Consider the following 24788-nt stretch of genomic DNA (forward strand, 5'->3'; position numbering starts at 1 on the left):
TATTCTGGGATTTCATGAAAGAGAAACTGAGGTATAGGTAGTTTGCTAACGAAGAGCAGAGTGTCTAGAATGCCTGCCTTAATAAATAATGTGAATTGCAACTTGTAATATCTGAAGATTTGAAATATTTTTACGATTGATTATTCCTTGTGCTAAGTAGTGGAACAATGCAATTACTTAGTCACTAAATATATGTTTTCCACAGAGACGTCCTGGCACTACCCTCTCTCAATTAAGGCAATCCTGGTGGAAGGGCTTTTTCTGGGCCATTACAACATGGCAGTCCTGGTGAGAAGCTCGGTGCTTCCCGTTTGGAATTACAACTGTCCTGCATTGAAACAGCAGTATTGGTGGTGTTCCATTGTAGGTGTGATAGTCCTGCAGATGAATGTTGGTACCTTCTGATTAAAGGTGTGGTGGCTCTACAGAGAAGTGCTGGTGCTGATCTTTGGCAGCAAAGCGGCGCTACTGAGAAGTGTTGCTACTGTACAATGTAAGTGTATTACAGTTTGCTGGAAGGTTCTTGTACCAATGCACTGGTGAAATGATGGGTAGCACTGCCCCGTCTTTACCTCAGTGGAAAATGGTGACTTCCCAGCAGAAGCTGATGAAGTGACAGCCTGGCCTTGAGCATCCTCATTGTCTCCTCCCAGCCTTGTTCTCATCTGTGCCTGATTCGGAAGTGAGCCACAGTGACTGTTTGGCTAAGTGAGACTTGGGCAGCATTAGAGAAGCATTGACTCTGTGCTCTGAACATCAGTTTTGTTCCTGTGGATGGCTACTTGATATAGACATTGGAAAGTGTGTATTTAAACAGTGTAATAATTGTACCACAGCCTGCATGTACAGATGTTCTCATAGTAGTTAATTTGTTTCGGCTTATTTGTACCTTGACAGGCGTGGGCCTTTGTGAAGGGTTTCTCTGCACTTTACCGCAATTCATGGCCAGGTCCCTTCCTGCCTGTACCTCCTGTGCCTCCACACCTATACTTTTTCATTTTTCCCCACCTCAGGAAGTCCAGCCAATGCATCCAGGTAAAGAGCTCTGAAATTAAGAGTGACTTTTGGTGGTGTCTTCACTCTTTGGGCCTGTTAGGGGCTAGGACCAGAGCCTCCGTTCTATTTAGCCCATATCCATCCCCTCAATGCCTTGCTCTTCCCATTCCCTTAAATATCCCTGTGTAGTTACATCTTTCCTAAAGGATTACTCATCAACCCACTATACACCAAGGCTAATATCACCAACTTCTCTGGCCTACAGCAGTCCACAACTGGGTGGACTCCTAAGGCATGTACTCTGGCTGGGTTTGGTAATGATTGTCTTCTATCACTCTATGATCGACGCATGCGAGTATACATTATGGCTGGTTGTATAATTCCCATTTACCTGTAGCTCGCTGCTGCCCCTGGGTAGGCCCATTCAAACCTAAATCATGAACTGATTGTAAATTACCTTTTCCCAATTCTTGTGTTCACTGCCATTACCGGGGGGTTTCTCAGACATCTATTGTAGCTGGTCACATAATGGTTGCTCCTCTGTCACTCCGCGAGGAGCCATCAAAACATACCATATGGCTGGTTGTGTAGCACCTTTCCTATAGTTGCTCCCTGTCACTCTACAGAGAACTCCTTAGTGACTACATTATGGTTGGTTTGATAAGGTCCATTGCTGTGGATTGCTGCATGACATTCCTGGGAGTTCTCTACACCATACCACATAGTCAATTAAAGTCACTTCCTCCCAAATTTATTAGCTTTCATCTGCTGGCACTTTTTATGCTCCATATTCAATATGGTAAACTGTATGCTACAGATCACTTTGGAGATCATGAATTATTGCAACTATCCGGACACTTTGTTCCTGTACTCATGTGTATGAGGAGGTGCACTCTTCCTGTGCACAGTAAGCAGCCTCTGTAATTTACGCACAATACATACAAAAATTCCCATGTGGGAAACACTGCACACACACATTTTCTGTCCGTCTACATACTAACATCTAAGTGTTCTGTGTTCTTTTTCTCACTCCTTTCTCGCTTAAAATCTAGGGATGGGAGGAACTCAGTGAGGTTTACTCTACAGAATTCCAGTTACATAAAAACTCACTGAGATGCCGCAGAGTCCTGCAAGTGGGCAGAATTGGACATGTTGCACTGCTCGCGCTATTTAGCGCCGGAAGATTCTTCCATGCTGTAAAATCAGCACGAATAGTACCATGCAGCGCACGAGAAGGTGCTGCTTCTTTCTGCCACTTGAGTAGATTTTTCACTCAAGCGGCAGCATTCTCAAAGCAGAGAATCATGACTTGCAGGATGGCTGCGGTCAGAAATCTCCAGGAGGTGTTCTAGCACCAGAAAAACACACTAGGGGACACGAATGCATGCTTGCCAACTTAACATTGGTGAGCGTGCGTGAAAAAAAGCTCCACCATATGGCATTTGGCAGAGTTTTGCCTTTACTCTACGCTCCAAGCCGAACGCAGAGTGGGCAAAACTCTGCGAACTCCGCAGGTGGAGCACAATTTTTCACCCACCTCTATTAAATTCACACCTAGGAGCAGCAACAAACACAATACCAGCACAACTCTGGTCCTCGTGCATGACTTCAAAACTAGGGGTGTGCAAAATTCACATAATTCACTTTTATGTAGTTATATGCAATTTCTGGAAAATTACTTGAAATGCAAACCTGTCATTGGGGCTATATTTAATCATGAAATAAATCCTTGTATTTTTTTTATACAAGAACGCATTTCGCACTATAAATATAGCAAGGAAAACATCAGTGGCACACTTTCTGGTTGTTTGCACTGTTCCCGCACTGTTGCGCTATAGTTGTGCCGCGAACAGCAGCGTAAATATGTAATGTGGCGTAATGGTGTAATTTCAGAACTTTTGTGCAATAAGCATAATTACAAATTCCAGAAATTCTCTGCATTATGCCAGCATAATTTGAGTTTTCCCAGGACCCAAGCAAAACACTACCAATATGTGGTACTTGACAGACACACACCTTTCCATCCAAAGTACTCCCACTGAGCAGCATACTCATTCACAAATGTATGTTGGCACCTTGTCAGAGGATTAAAAGTTTTAAACGCTGTATACATTCAACTGTAATGAAATAATACTTTTAATTCATTTGCCATAGTCTCCTTACTGGCATGCCTCTTTAGTCACACATGTGAGGGGTAAGGATGCACCTACAGGCAATGTGGCCATCTTGAAAGAGCATGGCAATATTATTTTGTATACTTATTGTTACACTGTTCTACATTGTTCTCACATTGCTTCTAGATGCAACGCGACGGCTGTCTTGGAAGTGTACAAATATTATTCTAAGAAGGGCACCCATCGCTATTGGATTTGCCAATATTTTGTACCTCAAGTAAGCAACCATTCATAAATCCAACACCAACAGAGAACAGACACTGGAAAACAATACTTTAATCCTACTATTCAATTTTTAGTTTATGTTTACAACGGGAAATACTCTTCCTTGGCACCTAAGCCTAACCATACTGACCTACTCCCTATATAGTGGGATTACTAGACCTTCTCCAAACTTTCTCGAGCATGCAAGTGTAAAAGGCTGGGATTCCCTTCCATTTTTCAAACATACGATTTTAAGACTATGTAAGGAATTCAAGTTTCTGAAAATTAAGAAATGAGGAGTGAAATTCAATGCCCTCCTAAAAGTCGGTGAGGGTGGTGGTCATGAGGGATGTGGTCATGGCCAGAGGAGTGCTTCGACCTCCCTTTTCAACAGAGAGAGTGTTTCTGTTAGTAGGAAATAGTTTTCGGGCCAGGATGAAGTAATTTAGCATGTACAGTGGGACCATCACTGGCCGGGCATCTACACCCTAAATGGTTAAAAAGCAGCGTAAGCTCAGAATCCTGTTCGTCCTGCATTGCAAGGGACTGTGTATGAGTTCAGTCTGTGGTGTTGGATTTACTTGAAGCAGCATCCACCAGTCCCTTTAGCACTGTAGGCTTAGGGGGGCACTGGTCTGGCCGTGATGTGTTTACTGCATGCATTGCTTGCTGATTGCCTGCTTGAAGACCTTTAGACTGATATGCTGTGGCTTATTCTGCAACAGACAGGGGCCTATGAAGGACTCTCACAGTCCACTTGCCAGAATCAGTGTCTGTGCAGGGGTGTAACACTAGCCCCTCTAGCCCATTCAATCCCTGCATTGGAGGAATGGATACACTTCAGGGGGGCCCCAGACAGCCTAAATCCGTTGAATTTCTGTGAAATATGGAGTTCCCTCAGGGCCCCGCACAACATTCTGCAGGAAGGCCCCATCATTCTACATTATGGCCCTGTGCGTGGATAACAGCTGCTAAACTGGAATCTATGAGTCAATACAGCTAATATTAAGGCTGACCATTTGGATTGGTACTGAGTTAAGTAGAACACACGGGAAGTAAAGCCCAGCCACATGGACTGCACTGCTTAAAATGCTGAGAGGAGGAAGATTTGATCAAAGTGTCTCCCTAGATTGCATCGATTTACAAAAGTGAAAATGTACACGGGCCTGCAGCGCAGCATATATCCTTCCACCAATCCAGTTACTATTACTTAAATGCTGTAAAGCACAGTCTTGTGTAAGAGCAGGCCTGTTAGATCGTAGGTTGAACGTGTTTGAAGTGAAACAGAAGTATTGGTAACTTTTGAGGCAGATGTACTAATGAAGGAAGACGGAGGGCGCCAGAACCAAACCCCATTTCAAGTTTTCTGTAGAAATAGCCCATTCTGCAGTCGTGAAAATCCCTAGATAGATACATTTCCGTGGCAGAACAAGGTACAAAATCTGTGATGCAAATTAAAGAAATCTACTTAATCGGGGAGAAAATGTACATTGATAAAGCTCAACTAGCAAGCAATGAAACAAATTACATTAACTTCATTTACAATAATTTATTTTCGGCCTTGTTCGATTAGTGCTTAAACGACTTGTCTCATTGAGCCTCATAGTGATAAAGTAATGAAGCCTAAAGCCAGGCTCAACAAGTAACAAAATTATAATTTTCTTTGTACTTCTGTGTTTACATTTTTAATACACATTCATCTGAAATGATCTCTCCTATGCTCAGTTTTGCACATTTCTGGATTACAAATGCATTTTTTCCTTCAACTTCACTCACTCCTAATACTAAAGCCCACAATAGTCATCCTTTAAATCCCTGTCTTTTAAAGGTCTCACTAACCTTCTCAACTTCCTCAAAGCCCCCACCTATGAAGATGATGTCATACTCTCATATTTCAGCATAGCCCGGTCTGGAGAAGCTCTCTTACCCCGGTTCACCAAATTCAACTTCTCCATCATATTGTAAGCTCACAAAACAGGACAGAGTCTCCCACTTTTTATAAAACCACAACAGACCCTGACAACCTCACTGACTACCAGCTCATCACTCATCTACCCCTCATTAGCAAGATCATCTAAAGAGGAATCATTGTACAACTTCAAAATCCCATCACCACCAGACATCTCCTGCGCAACTATCAATCTGGTTTCAGATGCCTCTGTAGTATGGAGACAGCTACCTTACAAATCATGGATGTTGCCATCCTGACCATAGATAACAATTATCCCTGCCTCCAGATACTAATGGGCCTCTCAGCTGCCTTCAACTGCATTGACCAGCCAACCATCATCCACATGCTGAAATTTAGAATCACATTCACTGGCTGGCAAAGACCATTTCTGGATAGCCTCCAGTCTATGCAACTGACACTAGTTTGTCCACATATGCACTTCCAGGTCCCTGAACATCCCAATGATCTGTTGAGTTCTCTAGTGTTTCATCTTATCTCCGACATCTTCAACCTCTACATGAACCCTTTTGAGACCCTACTCACAAAAATCCCATCAAAACTCAATACACTACAACACACAACTATATTTGAATGCCTCCTCTTATGTAGTCATCCAGTGCCTAATACAGTACATGCACCTCATCCAGACCTGGGTGTCCAGAACCTACCTGAAGCTTAAACCTCCAATCGGACTTCCTGTTTTTCACCTGGAGCAGTCAGTAAGAAATAGTTCATACTTGGCTCAACAACATGACCTGGATGGATCCCAGTTTCAACTTTCAACCAGTGCCAAGTCACTGGGCACCCAGCTTACCCTTAAGAATGCATTGCCAAGAAAACCAAGATGGCTTGATACAAGCTCTTTCTATTGAAGAAAATGAAAACATTTTTACAGAAAGTGACTGCAGAACTGCTGTTCAAACCCTCCTCCTCTTCCTCCATGGACTCCCAAACTCTACACAGGACCCCCACATGGGCATCCTACTTGCTGCAGCATGCTTCATCAAGAGCCTAAGGAACTATGACTACATGACGCCCACTCTGATGGAGCAATTCTTCTAGCTCCTCCTGCTGGCCCACACCATTTTCAAATTCATCTGAATCATCTACAAATCCATCACTGCTTGCAACCCTGTCTAGCTAACTCACGAGTTGACCATTTCCGGTGGCACTTGCCACATCAGGACACAGACAACATAGAAATGTGCCTTCTTCATCTGTGCACCCAAGATCTAGAACAACACCACTAAATTCATCAGGAGTGTCCCAACCATGCTGTAATTTATAAAGAGATGAAGATACATCTATTTAATTAACAGTACATCACAGTCCTGTTGCAGTCCACTTCTACCCTGCCAATCACACCTTACTGTGTTTTTGTCTTTGACCCTGTACAGCACTCTACAGCCTTTCTGGTATGTTCACATATATAACATATATGTATACATATATATATATATATATATATATCTATATCTATATCTATATCTATCTATATATATTATTATATATAGATAGATAGATATAGATATATATATATATATATATATATATATATATATATATATATATATATATATATATATATATATATATATATATATATATAGATATAGACATAGATATATATACCTGTTGTTTCACCTTGTTAGTTGTTTTCTTCCTTCTCCTTGCTTTCTCTACTATGTCGCCTCATTTAGACTGACTTCCTTTCCCACCATAACAGCTGTTATCTGCTGCATATTCTGCTAGACCCAATCTTCAGTGTCCTGTTCAGTTCTACCTCTGTGGTCTTATCAGGCCACCCTTAAAACGCTGCACTGCTGTCATAGAACACTAAAAGTGCCTACAAATTTAAAAAGTAGTCCTTAATTGCTTATCCACTGGTAGATTCATTTTATGAGAAAAATGAGTTTAGCAATGGGTTATTTTAAATAAAACTTACTTCTTGCATGTCTATTTCTAATTGTGAGTGTGATGGGCCTAGTGTATATCAAGGAGAGTGTTTGCATTTAAACTAGCTTCGGTAACAAGGCTTCTTGTGGCACAAGAAAAATGATAAGTTATATCTGAAAAACTACAATTGGAACTGTGACAAATGGATTTTATTGTCTCGTGTTGGTTTAATTTATGAGGTTTTTGTCATATTGGTGTCAAGACGTTGTGTAATTAAGATTATTTTAGTTCAAAAAGGTTTTATTGATACTCCTTAGATGCAAGAAAGAGTGACAATGAGCACAGCTTATTTTACATTTTCAGTTATACTGGGGAAGGGGAGAAGAGGAAAGGAAAGGGAATACATAGGTTGGCTAATGGAAAATACAACTGAAGACTGACCAATACAATTGAAATCATTAAGTGTAAGAATTATTTCAGAAGAGTAACAAGTAAGTATAAATGAGAACCAGTGCAGAGAAATCAACTATTTAAGGTGGTTTAAAGTTTTCTGAAAAAATAACATTAGCTTGTAAGGAGTAACTAACAATATTGTTAAGAACATTTGTTGGAGGTAGCCAAAACAATTCTCCGTTAGTAGTCTGTAAATAATTAAGATTATTAGTATATCCCAACACACTTTAGGTAATTGCAAAGTAACTTGTAGAAAGGGCTAATGCCTGAATTCACAAATTGGTGTAATGTAGGATTAAACATAATGAATTTCCATCTAATGTGTAGTGTCAGTATGTTATCGCGCAAATTATTGATGTGAAGTGATTGCTCACAACAGTTTTAACCCTAAGATAATTTAAAATTAATTTTAAACAAACAAATATATCCTCTAGATAGTCAGGTAAAAGAGTGTGAAGTGGGATATAATATCTAAAATGCTGCCTTGTGAATACAGTTTATCATCATTTACTGCAATAATGGTTCGCCATTTTATTCATTAATGCCATTTATCCCAAGTATACCTGACATGGCTAAGTATTTAGGACTGCTTAGTGCACCCACACATTTAGGTTTACCATTCACCCTAACAGACTAATTTATATGATTCAGCTTAAGAGAGTAACTTTCATTATTTCTCTATTGCTTTTTGTTATCAGTTGTTTTATTTTTCAACAAATTTGTGACTTTGTAGATTTTCAAACTACTTGCCGAATTGTATCTGCCATGCCCCCTCCCAACTCATTAAGAAATATTTTTGCTCATGGCCAGGACCAATGCAAGGATTCGCTACCCCAAGAGAAGAAACATTTTTTTCTGCCTCCTTGTTCCTGAGAATTGGCAAAATAGAGTGCATGAGGCATTTTGGCACCCTGTCCTGGTGGCAAGCGAGGTCACTCTTTGCTATGGCATTGCACTAGAACTACCACTGCCTCTTGTCACTAAGGACCAGATGTAGAAAGCAGTTTTGCCCATTCTGTGTCTATGGGAAAATGTGTTCGTACATATGGTCCTAAATTCTAGAATTAATTGCGTTCACTAAATATCAGTTGACCTTTCTCCTAAATACAAAAGTGGTTTAAAACTACCATTCTTTCAGTTGCCTTTCAATTCATAACAATACATTATGCATGAAAATGCCTTGAATGTATTGTGCATTAGATTGTACTGCCTACTCGTAAAGACCCAAAAACGTTTCAATCAATTGAACAAAATGCACATATAACAGAATAAGAACTATATACCAAGAAAACAATTAGAGTTAAACAGCATGTGACTAAATTACAATGCATTATCAACAAAATTATGAAAAACATTAAGGAATGAAACAAGATAAATGAAAAAAAGTATAATTTCCTCTTTGCACTCTTGACAATTTTAGCTTTACCGTCTTTGTCACGGTTGGTATTTTTGTGAAACTTAGGTAAGTGATTAAAAACATTTTCAGATGACGTTAGTGTGTCACTCTTTTGTAAATAAGTTCAAATAATTTGTTGCCTCTAAACTTAGTAGCTTCTTTCTTTAGGCGACATCACACATCTTATCAGAAATAAAATCATGACTGTTATATATGAAAACATCACTTTCACAGAGAACACCAAGGGCTTTGGCTAGAGTTTGTCAGATGCTGGACACCCGATCAAAATAGCTAGTTGTGCTCTCCACCCTATTTAGAGTGAAAAGAGGCCTTGTGCACTCTAAGGGACTAATTCACAAAGCATGTACGAGTATGAAGAGGATTACAGGAGGACCCTTTTATGTACTTTTACCAGGCTTTGTGGAATAGGCCCAGAAGGGTATAACTCCCTATTAGTAAAAGTGCAAATAGGTCATGGTCCTTTCTATTTTTGCTAATTTTATATGAATATGACCTGAACACTCCATTGTATTCCTAATTTAGATATTTTGGTACTGATTCCCAAATAATACAGGAGTACTATTTTATATACTTTAGATATTTTTTTAGATACTTTTGAGAATTGTTCCCTAAATACAGTGTACATGACATGCGTCACTTTTTGACAGATACTCACTAAACTAACGTCTCCCTCTGTTCTGCCTGTCGTGGTTTTCTCCCATTTGTCTCTGTTTTTCTCTGTCTACCCGAACGTCCATCTGCCTCTCTGTCCGAAGACTCATGTGCTCTTCCATATTTAGGTCTCTCCATAGATCTATCAATGTATTCTTCCATCTCCTCATTATGCTATGTTGCTAAACTCAACAGTTACAATGTACCTCTAAAGATCCTTTTTAGTGGCCGCAGATGAGCTGTGGAACGTCCTATAAACGCTACCTAACTGGCCTTGAGAGTCACATGGCTTTCAGAAAGACCCTTAAAACCTGGAGTGATTCCGCAGCGTGATTCTGAGCCCCCAGGTCCTTTGTGGCGTCTCTCTGGTCTTTATCATAGGTAGTAGATCCGTTGCCTAAAAGGGCCACTCGGTATTTGTGCGCTGTACAAACGTGTTTTCATTTTAGACGCACACGCAGCGTCTACTACACAGGCGACCATAAACAGACACAAACAAATACGTTTTTGCTATAGTTATGGGCGTTCGTGCCTGCAGTTACCAGTGCACGTTTATAAACAAACCTATAAACATCGCTCTTTTAAATAAGCCAGATTCGGCTCCATTTTTGCTTGGAAAATTCCAGGAATTTCTGTACGCTGTCTCCTGCTCGCCGGTCTTCGCCACATTCAATACACCCAAACAGCGCCATTTGACTCAGGGCGCTTTGTCCTTCAGAAGCAAACCCCTCTCTAACAGCTCTCGTTGAGCTGTGGCTGGGAGCGCTGCAATTAGCTATAGAGCCGCTCTCCTGGCAAACACGGGGCCTGGGATTATTGTAAAATCATTTCTATTTTCCAGGCCAGCAAGCCCCAGTCTGCGCATGATGTGTTAGCATGAGAATGGAAGCAGGGCCTGTGAACTTCCCCGACCTCGTGACCTCGCTCCCCAGACATGAATAGCAGCACTTTCAGTTCTCCCAGACTCTCCAGCGGGCCCGAGCTACGGCTAAATTCCTAATCATGGTAATTTAATATATTGTAAGCCCCTGGCTGCTTTATTTTAGCGGCTCTATAGTTTGTTTTAGGCATTCACCGGCTCTCACCCCGTCATTAAAGTTCGTCAATTGAGGAGTACAGGGGCCTGCTATGAGACTACACGCCTCTTTTCATCTTCTAAGTAAGCCGTGCTTGCCTGTAATTAGAATGGTATTCGCAGCCAGTGAGTCCTTTCAGGAGTACTTAGGAGCTCGCAGCGGCTGCGTATTCCCAACCTATAAACTCCACGTCCAAAGCAAATATCTCGGGGTTCACGAAACCCCGGCCCTTGTTCTGTGGGGGCTGCGAAACCCAGACAAAAAAGGCAGAACTCAACCTCGCATTCCAGCAAGTCTGATAAAGGAAAAACCCACACACAAATTGAAAACGTCATGTTGATCGGTCACGTGGGCTTGGTAGAACAAAGCAGTCTAGCAGCATGCAGATTAGCAGAGGCCTACGCGGATGCACGGAGGCGCCCTGAGCGAGGCGGACATTTTGTGAATGTGTCCTTTTCATACTGCCAGACAAACAAGCGGGGTCGGTGCCTTTCGCACAAAAAAGTCCACCAGTTGAAAGTTTTTACTGTACGTCTAGAGGACCACAGTTTATCTTCCACATCGCAACCTCATCGACTGTTTTCCTGGCTTTAACAGCCGACTCATGGAAGCAAAGAAATACATGTGACTTCATGACTACTGTGTGATAAACAGCCTGACACAATGTAACTCCATATGCATGTCAAGGTCGTGCATCTTGTGAGCATCCCGTGCATCCGTGTGCTAAAGAACTTCAACGCCTCCTCAAGGGCAGGAAGCCCTAAATAAATGCTGATAGACTAGAAGAAGCACAGACTGCAACATGTCTACATCATCCATAACTGGCGGATTCTACAAAGTGATTATTACATACTGTACATCCTCTGTGACCGACACTACCCTCCTAATACTCAGTATTAATCTGTAGAGTCTCTCAAAAAGTAAAGACAAGTATTGGAATCTGCTACTTATAGTCACTGATTTAAAACTACTATTATGTAATATCTACTATTGTGTAATATTAGGCTCCAAGGTAAACAATCAAGTTCCTTGTCTGCTGCCATCCCAGTGTCAGGTCAGGCCCATCAATGATCACTTTGGTTTGGATGAGAAGCCACTTTAAGACTAAACTCCTAACACTAACATGTGACCTCACATCCTCATCCATTACCCATGCTCCCATCTCGGGCATTATCAATACTTCTCTACTGACAGGTATCTTCACTTCATCCATACAAAATGGTCATATTTGCCACTTCTATAATAACTGAATGACAGTCCACAGGAATTCTGTAATTTCTGTCCCATGGCATGCAATCACTCACTCTAGAAATCTTGAGAGGGAGTAGCTCACCGACATCAGGAATATCTTCATATCTGCCCAACCCTCTCCAAGACTAGCAATTTGGATTTTAACTGCTATAACATGAAGACTGCTGTCGCAATCAAGGTAGCAGATGGCATTTTATAGTGGTGAACTATATCTCTTAGTGCTGCTTGACCTGTCAGTCAGTGGCTTTTAATACTGCCAACCTCCAGGTCTTGCCCGAAACTCTTTTTTTCACATTTGTATCGCCCATACAGTCTTAAATATTTGACCTCACCCCTTTGTGGCCATAAACAATTTATGTAGATGGAAGCTTTCAGTTCTCTGCCACTTTCTGTACCTTGCGAGGTTCAACAGGGGCTTATACCTGCTCTCTGATGCTTTGCTTGCCCAGGAAGCCAGCAAGAATATTACTCATTCAACAAAACAATGTTATCTAGTAATATGGAAACAGTACCCACATTTACCTCACAGTGTTGGTTAATAACATCTTTATACCCAGATCCTCGATGACCACAGTCTGTCTAAAACTCAACCCAATAATAATTAGTTCTTACTCACTGAGGAGCCCTTAAGCTCCTAATGCAGGAGTTACTCAACAGTAAGATCCATCCATTCATCCATCCTCACTTCTGTTATTCTTTCACTGTTCACTTTACTTCTTCACTTTCCTTGCTCCCTCATTTCCTATTCACCAAGGTTCCTCCGTCATACCAGTGATTCAAGGTAGCTGACATAATCATTATAACATGGCTGAGGATGAGATAATATCACATATATGTAATTTGGCTACTGTAGTGTAACTTTACATTTTCATATTCCATTTATATATGCAGTTTTTCTTGGAAAAAAACAAAGAGTCATTTACCATAAAGGCGCAGGTCACTAAGGTGCTGAGGCATATCTGAAGTTTAAGCCAATATACAAAGGACACTTTCACAGAGTGCTCCTTCCAGCAGTGAGAGAGTAGTTTTGGTGAAATTGGAATGCCTGGTGGCATTTCTCAGGAAATGTTTCCCAAAGCTGGGGTTTGTTTTTGTGAATCAATAAACCAGTGACTGACAGGCTGGCTGGCTGCAGGAACTTCCTGCACTTTGGTGTCATTTCTACTTTGTCCTGCCTGGATCTGCCATGCCTTACATGGAGAACCCAGGCAGAAAACAATGAACAGCAAAAAGCCTACTTTAAATAATGTGCTTTTTAGTTGCTGGTGGACTTAAGGTGAATGGACCATCAAGGTAGGACTTCCCATGGTTGTGAGAGTTAATGCTTCACTTCTGCGAACACAGGATTTCTCTCAGGTTGGAGTACTAAATGAGGTTGGAGTACTACAAGTGGGGTGCATACAGGACTGCTCCTTTACAGTCAGTTCAACATCCACCCCACTCTAAATGAGCGGCCATTGGACATAACCTAGAAGGGTAAGATTATGACAGAAATTACTGGTAGTTTACACTACCTGTTATAGTCACCAACGCCAATAGATGTTGAGGCTAAGACAATGATTACTAGTTTTCGATGGGGCTGATAACATTGTCATGTTAATTAAACAATAACTATTGATATCACAGATAATTCCAAAAATTAAGAATAATTGCTAATTGTTCCTGCTGGTGAATTCCAAAGACCTTGGTGTGAGATTTTAGACATGCGATAATTAACACATCCCATGAGTCACTTGTAATCAGACCCATATTCTCATAGTTTGCAATAATCAAGTAAATTGATTATTAGATCTCCAAAGCAGGCACTCAATTTTTTGAGCCAGTGGAACAATCCAATCAATCCTGGTCGGAGTTGGCCGCTGATTGGCATCGTTGGATGCAAGAATGTAGAATGTGTGAGAACATAAAAGTGGTGGTCCAGAGGTCAGACATTTGTAAAGAGCAGCAAGAGTTTACGGTAGCCAGAGCTACCACTGATTTTCTGTTATGCCCATTTGTGTTTTTTGCACCTTACGCAGCAAAAGGCATCATCTTGGTGTACTTTTACAGACAGCATTTAGCACGCAAAAAAGTATCAAGCATGCATTCTGCTGGCTTGCTCCTTCCAACTGTTTTTATTGAAATTGGCCTGATTCACAAAACATTCGAAGTGAAGGCAACAACATCGCTGTTAGACATTCCCACCACGAGCATTATTTCATTTATGTCTACAAAAGATAGTAATGGACGCGGTTCAGATTGGAAGAGAGTAACCTCCAGCGAGGAATCAACGTGCATAGACACTACCACTCTTGATTCGTTTTAGAACATTCTGCCCGTAGTGTTAACCCGATAAGAATATCTAGTAACACACCTTTGTACACCCCAAGAAGGACTTCCACCCAAGAACGTCTTTGCATTTCCTCGATTCATTTATTATTTATTTAAGGCATTTGTAAAGCGCCACGTGCTGCTGGTCCGCTTATGGGTGCTGGGTAAGGACAGCGTTCAGAGTTCCATGCCTAGCTCCAGTAGAAGCAAGAGAAGATGAAGAGGCGTTCTTTAAACATCGGTAGCAAACTCTCCGTCTCTGGAATAGCTGATTTGCTAGCACACCCACGTGATCTCAATGGCATGATTCAAGGAAGTCTATCTACGTCGCACTCATGTACATGAGCAAAGCTACTTATGGGAAACAGTGAGAGAAGCAGGGCTGGTATGTCAGAGGTATTTCAATCTGTCGGCGGAAAAAGCTGTCATTGGCCTTTTACTTTGTCGGCACTAAATGGCACAAGGCCGAATGGTACCACAGCAGTATACCATTTACTGTACTTTAATCTTGCCAGTGTCATTTCAATAAGTAGCATTTTGCATACCTATAAGATACTTAAACTACTGCAGCCATATTTGTGTATAAAATCCATTCGTGTTTGAGCCCATATCATTGCCAGAATGTTGCTAAAATGGCCGTAACACGCCCCTAACACAGAAAAAGCGTTTACGCGTTACGACCGTAAATGGGGGAAGGCGAGACTGTCAGCAAGACGATGTGAGTGCTGAAAGGCCTGTGGCATGAGAGTGCATGCCGGGATAGCACTGGATGCATGGCCATCGCACCAGTCCTCCGTTCAAAGGCCTCCTTGAGCTACTCAAAGAGCTTGAATTAAATGGGAGATGCAAACGACAAACACAGGCTTGAAGCTCTGAGGCACAACAACTGCAAGCATGAGGCAGCAGCAGGGGCACGAAAAGAACATTGCGGTGGTTCCGCAATGCACGACCGTGCTCGCCTTTATTGCTCTTTTTGTAATGGCAATATTTGTATATTTTTCAAGTATAAACAGGTCCAGTCGAGTCTTTGTTTATTATTTATGGACTTTATATTATGATTTATCTCTCCAAGCTGATTATTTTGTGAAATTCGAATTAAAAACTATGACACAAACAAAGGAAGCATTTTTGCTAGCGGACGTGACCCTGGCTGCTTTTAGGAGCCTCCGATTCATTTACTTCTTAATAATTCTTGCTCCCTTCTCAAACCAACCCCCCCCCCCCCCCCCCCTCATTTTCATGAGCACGCCCTGACATTGCAGCGCAGACCTTCTTTCATACTTGAATATGAGCTTCATGGGAATCAATGAATATCTGCCAAATGTGTATTAATCACAAAATAAGAAACCTAGACTGCTCTGCGCAGTTTGATCACAGTTTGACCCATTGCAGAATCAACTGTCATTCGGTATTGGGGACTGTTGAGGGAGACGTGCAGTTGCTTCCTGTGATACACACACAGCACAGCTGGATTGTTGATTGTCAATGACAATACCCCATGACTGCATGGCGTTTGACACACATATAAAAACTGACAACATTGTTGGAAAGTGTAGTTTCTTGTTGAGTAACTGGCACAAATGCAATTGAGTAACCTCCCCACCAAATCCTAGGACTGACTACCGCATGTAGAGATGGGCAGGCTGTAAGTGTTCTGTCAATGGAGCCCCCCCTTAGGGTCAGTGGACAGAATACTTCCTCCAAGGGCCCGACGAAGTAGGGAATATTGGAGGAAGGTCATTACACCCTCTGTCCTATTTAGGGTGGATGGTGTAATGTATTTTTTTCTTGTCTCTGAGGGACAGGTACACAATAATAACTACCCCCAAGCCCTGGGAGAAAGCTCTCAGGATATGGGGGTCATTAGATTTTCGTTTTTCAGAAACAAACTCCTGTTTTGGGAGATTCCTTCTGAAATACAAAAAATGTAAACGGTATGGGAAACGGAATCAATACTGATGGCATCCTTTCTCAAGCCTTTAGTGCATTGAAAGGAACCACTGTGATGGCAGTTCCTTTCAGTGTATAGAGATGTCTGCTGGTCTGGGGGTTATCTCTCAATCTGTTGGTTGGAGTACCATCAGGAAGGCAGAGGTAATATCCTCTGCCATCCAGAGGTACACTGCTCCACCCATCAAATCCTACATCAGGCCCTCTATGTGAACCTGACCTTGACTAAGGACTTGGAAACTAGTGACGAGATAGGGTGGCATGCGCAATGTAGGGGCTATACCTCTCGCATTGACGGATTTTTTTCCTTTTATGTTTTTGCATCTTATACTATGATTGTTTTAACAAGGAATGTTTAAGTTCTTTTCTGTGTTTTTGTTTTTCAGTGCAAACATGTCATCAGTTAAAAGAAATGCCGACTGAGGCAAATGCAGTAAATGACATCTGGCTTTCTGCAATGACACCAACCCATGCAACGTTTCTCAAAAAGGTAAGCTTTTGTCAACCTGTGCTAAAACATCAGCTAAAGAAAAATGCCTCAAAGAGAAATTTGATACTCTGATATCAGTGGCACATTTTTTTCCAGGTTGAGGGAAGGCTTTAATATTGTTTACAAAGCTAAAGATGCAACATTATCTTCAATGTATTGTTTTACTTTTAAACAGATATATAGAAGCAGTGTAATCTTTTGTATTTGAGTTTCTCACCTATGAAGAAAGTGTGCCATGACACTTACGTGTCCTCATGTCCCCAACATATTTTCATCTCCTAATGAAATACAGCGAGGGGCCCTGATGGTATTCCATAAAGCTGTTGCGAATATTTTTCACCAGTATTAATAGAAAAATAGTACAGGCTGCAACTAACCCCGTGGTATTTGTAGTCAGTCCGCAAAGGCTAGTACAGCTCTAGTCACAGGGATGCTGCCGTCACCTTAAGATCTTGTTTGTATAAATTTACTCACAGGTGAAAGTTTGAAATAATTTACTTGATGCTTACGGTTGTTAAGTAAGTGTATGGTGCTTAGGGTATGTTTGTGCACATGTGTGTGATCGCACAAGTGTGTATTAGGCAAGGTGGATTCAGACATATGCAGAGTCCCCTTCATCCTCTTCAGTATGCTTGTAATCTTTTTGTCATGAGCTGGGCTATTGAAGGGATTCTCGAGATTTTATGTTTCTGTGTGTTTCTCTTGACCCGCTTTAGCTTGAAGCTCTAATCTTTCTTCCCTTTTCAAGTCTCTTCATCCAGATCAGGATGGAACTCGAGCAGAGAGGAACAAAGTGATGTCTGCTTGGACTTTCCTAGCTTCTCTTTCTTGCATGGCTTTTTGACACATGGTAGAGGTTAATTTCTCAATGGTGTCATAATGGGCTTATGATTTGCAGCACCCCATTTAATAAAGTGTGCTGAGTAGTGGGAAGACAAAGGGGGTCATTCAGACCCCGGTGGGCGTCGGGAGCCACCGAATGACCGCACTGCGGTCAAAAGACCGCGGCGGCCATTCTGTGTTTCCAGCTGGGCTGGCGGGCGACCGCCAGAAGGCCGCCCGCCAGCCCAGCGGGAAACCCCTACCCACGAGGAAGCCGGCTCCGAATGGAGCCGGCGGAGTGGGAAGGGTGCGACGGGTGCAGTAGCACCCGTCGCGAATTTCAGTGTCTGCTATGCAGACACTGAAATTCAAAGTGGGGCCCTCTTACGGGGGCCCCTGCAGTGCCCATGCCATTGGCATGGGCACTGCAGGGATCCCCAGGGGCCCCACGACACCCCTCACCGCCATCCTGTTCCTGGCGGTCGGAACCGCCAGGAACAGGATGGCGGTGAGGGGGTCGGAATCCCCCATGACGGCGCAGCAAGCTGCGCCGCCACGGGGGATTCCTCAGGGCAGCGGAAAACCGGCGGGACACCGCCGGTTTTCCTGTTCTGACCGCGGCCAAACCGCCGCGGTCAGAATGCCCTGCGGGGCACCGCCAGCCTGTTGGCGGTGCTCCCGCCGACCCCGGCCCCGGCGGTCAATGACCGCCGGGGTCGGAATGACCCCCAAAATGTCCTCTATTGTTGAGTGAAATCCATATTCCAAACTCTAGTGTTTTCACTCCACTTAAATTGTAGTAACAGTCTTGTCTCAGAGGCCCTTGCCTGTTTCCACTTAGATTACTGTGATTGACCAGTGAGGATGGAGGATATTTTTTCTCACGTCAGGACACTTTGGTGTCTTCTTTCTTCTTTTATGGAAAACATGTAACCGAAAATAATTTCAATTAGTCAAGCTTAATCTCCATTGAGAATCCAAAGTAATCATTTTGCATTTTAAAATTTCTTAATGTTTATTTATAAAAAAGCAAATCAGCTTACACTATTCGGGCTTTGTGTTAAAGCAAATGCATTTAAAGGATTATAGCACCTTCCTCAGGCAGTGTCATAAACATGAATCAATATTTGATTTACATCTGAGAAATAACTAAAAGCAAACAGTGAATTTTTAACTCTTTTAAAATCCACAACAGGTTGTACTTAACTTTTGTTAGGAGCAGTTGTTCTTTAAATGGGAAATAACAACCAGTAACGGATGCATTACAATTACTATCTTGATCTGTTTTGATGATGCTGAATATGTTGGGATAAATGCAAGTCTTTCTTTTCTTAATTCACTTTGCCTTTTTTGTAATAACTGTTGGAGTGTTTGCGTCATGTCTTTCTGTTTTGCTGTTTCCAATTTTCCTTGTATATATGTACATTTCCTGTATTGTTGTTTTAAGTTTTCTAGGCCGATTTCACACAGTTCTTCAATTAATATTACTCATTATTACATAATAACTGAATCTGTGGTATTCGGCCTGTCATTCCTCCTGGGTAAAAGCTAGTCAGTTTCAAAATGGGGTTTCTTTAGATGCTGGAGATAAATTCTCCCTAATCTATTCACAGATTCATGATAACAATTGAACCAAGGTTTTCCAGTACATAACAGTGAACTGTAATTGAGATTTACCCAATTAGTGGGCTAAATAATTTAATGAATCCTTCTTTTATTTCCACACAAATTCTAAAATTATCATCAAAGTATTCCTTGTACCAAACGAATTGCCATGGTTTTCTTTCCTCATCAGGTATGTATTTAATTTCAAAGATAGTCATATCAAAGTTTATGTTGGTTGGCATTATGTTTGATCCCATTTCCGATCAAGTAAGAGGAAGGCAGTATTTTATATTACATTGAAATGATTTGTATACCACAATTTGTGTATTTACAGTAGCAAAGTTTTGGTTTGCTCACATAGCCTTATACTAAAGTAAATAGCTCCTCAATTACCTCCATTCTCTCTCCCCGTGGTATAAAGGCTTACCAGCATAACACATCTAAAGCAAATAAAATAAATATTGGTATGTAGATTTGCAACATCTGCGGTTCATTTTGTATCTGACATAACAAATTACTGATATCTTCTTGGAAAGTGTCCAACATCTATATCAATTTTTTAAAGAATGTGGCCATAGCAATTGCAGGTGGCTGGTGGATTGAGTTAGGATTAGGCAGCTAAGAGGTTGATTCAACACTGGTGAATTAGGTTCAATAAAAAATTCTGCAATTTTGAGTATACATTCATCAGAAATTGTCATGTGTCGCCAGAGATCCATTGATTTCACTGGGCTCTATTTAGTCCATTCTCTGTGACTTTAACTAATATTGGGTTAGTTCCAGATATGTATTTGCTTCTTGTCATTGCCTGTGTTCCTTTTCCTCATGGTCTATATGGTTTACTGTGAACACTGCTCCACCCTTATCTACCACCTTAAATTCCATATCCTGTTTAGATATTTTGCCTATACAAATATTTTGATAATGTCTAAATGTAAAATTCTTTGTGGAGGTAATTTAATATACTTTGTTCAATCAAGTCACTTGGACAGCTTTATACCTTTGACGGGAATTTGCTTTATGTTCATATTTAGTGAGCCTGTAATTAAAGATGTTTACTAACATGTTCTCCCCATAATGTTTGTTCTGTTTGCTATGAAAATGTGCCCAAGGGACCAGCTCTTCATTACAACTTCAATTACTGACTCCTTTTCACAAACTGTCACAGGTGCAACCTTCCATAGTGAAGTCATAGAATTCCATCTGAGATCTAACGAGTAAGGAGTCAGAGAAGAAACAATTTGCTATGCATCTTCCCTTTATAAAGAAATCAATCCATAATATACAGTTTTGGAAAAACAAGTGTAAAAATAAAACAAACAGTTACTATGTACCCTATACATGTTATATCAAGGGTACCCAAAATAACATACAAATAATAAAGCTGCCTCTCAAAATGTAACTGTCTATTTGACAAAGTCTATTAAATATATAGTTGTTTTTTCACACTCATCCTGTGTTGATTGTGGTTATCCTTTCTTCTTGAATAAGAATTGTTTCTATGTGATTTTGCTTTGCTGTTATAGCGGGACCTGAGCAGAACAAGAGTTTTCTGGTTTATCCTTAACAGCAACCACTCTGCTCATGTTCCAGATGCTACAATCACTGGTTTTGATCACATTTTTAAATATCTTCACATCTTTTTGTGGTTCGGTAAACTTTGACCACTCTTTTGATCCCTCAGGCACATGTTTCTTGATTGAGTCACCAAACTTCACACTGAAATCCTTCATACTCTTCCTTATTAAAAGTTTCCTTTCTCTTAATAGAATGTTCTCTTCCTGGAAAGTGCAGCCATCTGACACTGAAACACTGACCCATCCTGTTAACCAGTTCATCCACCCAGGGAGAAGTTGTGAATGCGGTCTTGTACCCATGAATAGTTCAAACGGGGTTTTCTTTGTGGTAGAACGGAAAGCACATCTATCTTTCTTGGCGAATCCTCTTGCAATCCATGTTACACATCCTTGCTAATTGTATTACCGATTTTACTGTCCAGTTAAAATGTTGTATCATACTATTGGACTAGAGATCAAAGAGTAAACAGTTCTTTGAATGATACCACAAAATCCTAGAAACTCTTCCAACTCCTTTGAACACATTTGAGCAACATTATGTGACAGTACACGCATTGAGTTTGAGTTTACAAAGTGCACAAATGCTCTAGGGTGTCTTGGCGCTAGAAGCATACTATGTTCAACGGCAACCAAAAATCATTTTAGAATGACGAGATTATAGAGATTCTGCAAACAACCAAGTTTTCAACTGCTTTCGAAAGGGGACTACATTTTCTTAGCATTTAAGTGTCAAAGGCAACTCATTCTAAAGGTGACCGGTAATATGAACAAAACTACAACCGTCCCAGGTTGCCTTCTTAATCCTAGGAATCTGAACTGTTCTTGCTGTGGCAGATCGAAGCAGTCTTGGTGACACATACCACATAAATTTCTTTTTGAGGTACCCACGGCCATTTCTATAGAGTGCTTTACGAGCCAAACATAGTGGCTTAAACACTATTCTCTTTCTGACAGGGAGCCAGTGAAGATCCACCAGCGCTGCCTTGGCTGAATGGTAGTTTCTTAATCAGATGACACACAGAGTTTTGCAGCAGTTGAAGACTATGTAATGGTCTCTGATTAATGCCCAAATATAAAGCATTGCAGTAATCTAACCTAGACAGAACTAGGGAAATACCCACCAATTTTTGTTACTCAGAATGAATCAAAGGTAAAATGTTCCTTAACATTTTTAGATCAAGGAAATATGATGATGATTATTTGTTGATCTGATCCACAAATGATAGTTTCGCATTAAAAATTATTCCTAGATTCCTGACTGTCGGGACTGGCACAGGGGGGCAACCCAGAGACTGCGGCCACCAGGATTTGTTCAACAAAGTACTATCTTTACCAAACAGAAGGACATCTATTTTTTGCAAACTTAGTTTTAAGCAATTACTTTTCGTTGTTGAGCCGGTCTGCCACTTTTTTGGTGTTACCAGAGATTGAAACAATGATTTGAGTGTCATCTGCGTCTGCTATGGTAGTAAAACCAAACAAATTAATACGTTTGGCTAAAGGAGCCATAAACAGATTGAACAGAGTGGGGCTAAGCAAAGCAAAGTTAAGGCTCTAAAAGTAAAATACCGAGGTCACCTTCTGCTCATGATCTTCTAAGAAAGAAGAGAGAAGGTCATAGGTGGAGCCTGTGATACCCATTTCAGCTAGTCGCTCACCTAACACCACATGACTCACAGTGTCAAAGGTTGCGGAGAGGTGGTAACAGGACCACCGTAGCCTTCCGGTCATTGTCCATAATCATTTGGATTTCTTCTGCCACTGTCACTAAAGCAGTTCTGGTGCTATGGCCAAATATAAAGCCAAATTATAACTCGCTCAGAAACCATTTGCTTGGAAAACATTTTTCTGGAAATAGAATGACTGATGCAGACAAAATGTGACAGTCACACATCATCTCAAGCCACTTTGAGAACTTGTCCATGAACAGTATGAGATAAGGGGTTCATCAGTGTGACAAAGTGAGCATCAAACATGGAAGATAAGTAAGGTAGCTCTATATTACAAGTAAGGTGTCAAGAGAAGGAACAATACACTACAGAAACCTTTTGCCTCGTCAGGTTTTCTACTGATATCCATATCTCTTCTTTAAAAAGAAGACACAGATGTCTTGCCAGTGGTGGTCGAAATTGCACTTCTGTGACTTTGTGTTTTTGTTCTCCTCTATGATGCACTTCTACAATCTCTATTACAGGCATACTTAAAGATACACCATATTTACATTTAATAGGTTGTTCTATACGTAGTCTTTTTTCATAATCACAGGCATGTCTTTGATATTTGACTGCTTTTTTCTCGCTATTTCTATTTTATATTTTTTCGCTGGTTCATTAATACTCACCACCTTTGATAGAAATGATGTCTGTAGTGGGCAGCCAGTTTACACCCTGTCCAAGTAGGGACCCTCACTCTAGTCAGGGTAAGGGGGTCACACACCAAAGATAACCCCTGCTCACCCCTTGGTAGGTTGGCACAGGCAGCCAGGCTTGTCTCAGAGGCAATGTGTAAAGTATTTGTAGCCACACACAGTAACACAGTGAAAACACTACAACTGGACACCACACCAGTTTAGAAAAACAGCCAATATTTATCTGAATAAAACAAGACCAAAATGACAAAAATCCAGCATACGCAAGAAAAGATATAGATTTTTAAAGTTAAAATAGTTCCATACTAATCAATGGATGCGTCATTTTAGCACAAAGTAACTGGTACGCGTCAAAAATAAAGCAGCAGGAGAGGTGATGCATCAGAAAAGTAAGCATTGATTCCTTACTCGCAAGTGAGGTTGTGCGTCGATTCTTTCCATAATGGGCAGGCGATGCATCAATTCTTTCCCCCACGGGAGAACAATGTCTTGATTTCCAGACATGCAGCCTTAGGTCCTTTCTGCAAAATTGAAGATTTGACGCCCAGGGTAGATGCATTGGAAAATTCTGAATCGATGTGCGAAGGGTCCCTGTTGAGAACAGGCGCTGTGTAGAATTTTTAGCTGCGGGACAGACGCTGCGTTGATTTTTCTGACTCGCACACAGTGGTGTGTGGATTTTCTCCCACAGGTTACCAACTTCCACTTCTAAGGGCCTAGGGACTGGATTTGCCATCACTTAGCAAGTCAGGACTCTCAGCAGAAGAGTCGAGGCACTGGCAGATGAAGTCGTTGATGTCCCTGAGACTTCACAACAGAAACATTTCAAGCCGTTGGAGAACCTTACAAAGCAGGATGTAGAAAGCAAAGTCCGGTACTTTCACTTCCAGGGCAGAAGTAGCAAGAGCAGGCCAGTACAGCAAAGCAACAGGTAGAATGGCAGGTCCTCCTTAAGCATTTAGCTATTTTTCCTGGCAGAATGTCCTCAGTCCAGAAGTGTTCTGAAGTTGGGGGGTCAGCAGCCCAATACTTATACTCATTTCTGCCTTTAAAGTAGGCAAACATCAAAGGAAAGTCTTTGTAGTGCACAAGACCCTGCCTCTTCTTGTACTGGCCCCAGATACACTCCAGGGGGTTGGAGACTGCTTTGGACAAACACAGCCCTACTCAGGTGCAAGTGTCAGCTCCTCCCTCCACTCTAGCCCAGGAAGACCCTTCAGGATAAGCACGAGACACCTCAGCTCCCTTTGTGTGACCCTCTAGGATGAATTCACAAACAGCCCAACTGGCAGACTGACCCAGACGTGTATTCCCCAGCCAGGCAAATGCACAGAATGGTTAAGCAAGAAAATGCCCACTTTCTAAAAGTGGCATTTTCAAACGTACAATCTAAAAACCAACTTCACAAAAAGATGTATTTTTAAATTCCCAATACCTCTATCTGCTTCCAATGGGAAACTGCACATAAAAGATTTCAAGGCAAACCTCATGTTGCCCTATGAGGACATAGACCTTGCAATAGTGAAAAACGAATTTAGCAGTATTTCAGTATCAGGACATGTAAAACAGACCAGTACTTGTCCTACCTTTTAAATAC

At 41.3% G+C, this 24788-nt stretch overlaps 1 long non-coding RNA gene across 1 annotated transcript in view; it reads left to right on the forward strand.

The window, feature by feature from the left end:
• The window catches only part of LOC138284193 (uncharacterized), a 335272-nt gene that overhangs the window by 120100 nt on the left and 190384 nt on the right, over positions 1-24788 (forward strand). Inside the window, exon 2 of the long non-coding RNA XR_011201356.1 lies at positions 16716-16819. This is a non-coding gene — a long non-coding RNA (uncharacterized lncRNA). The remainder of the gene's footprint in view (positions 1-16715; positions 16820-24788) is intronic.

This window comes from Pleurodeles waltl, chromosome 3_1 (assembly GCF_031143425.1).
Source record: "Pleurodeles waltl isolate 20211129_DDA chromosome 3_1, aPleWal1.hap1.20221129, whole genome shotgun sequence".
Taxonomy (NCBI): Eukaryota; Metazoa; Chordata; class Amphibia; order Caudata; family Salamandridae; genus Pleurodeles; species Pleurodeles waltl.